This window comes from Octodon degus, unplaced genomic scaffold (genome assembly GCF_000260255.1).
Source record: "Octodon degus isolate 3935 unplaced genomic scaffold, OctDeg1.0 scaffold00139, whole genome shotgun sequence".
In the NCBI taxonomy this organism is placed as follows: Eukaryota; Metazoa; Chordata; class Mammalia; order Rodentia; family Octodontidae; genus Octodon; species Octodon degus.
Genome location: NW_004524715.1, coordinates 6,834,073 through 6,834,688, shown reverse-complemented (window position 1 = coordinate 6,834,688; position 616 = coordinate 6,834,073).

Genomic DNA, 616 nt, shown 5'->3' with positions numbered 1-616 from the left:
GGGCCGGGCGGTGCGCGGGGCGGCCGACGGCGGCGGGAGGCTCGCGGCTGTGCGACTCCGCAACCGGGGGCTTCTCGCTGCGCGCAGCGGGACCCGAGCTCGGGGAATACTGGCACAAAGGACGATCCGAAAGCGAACGTTTGGCCGCCGAGCGCGCCCTAGGCCCCGCCAGCGCTCGTGCTGTAGGTAGGGACCTTGCACAGGTTCTTTGTGACGCCTCCCGGGCACACCCAGAGTGCTAAACTGCAGTGAAAAACATGTCCCAATCTCTTGGTGCAGAGCGAGGGAACTATGTGTTGAATAATGCCAGGTGCTAGAGAGGAAGAAGACTTGAGACCGCATATTTCTGCAGTTCTATCTTCCTATGGCTCCCAGCCCTGAAATGAAACTAGACAATATACAGCTGTATTTGAAGCCGGTAATAAATGTCACAGATGGGGAAACCGAACCTAAAATCCAAATACCAAGGTCACAGTCAGCAAGTGGAAAACCATTTTTTATACCCCGGTTCTGGAGCGTATACACTGTAGCATCCTCACTACCTCTCCTTATGAAAGAGGGAACGAAAATGTAAATTTCACAAAAACAAACTGGTTGCATCCTTTTAGTTTTTATA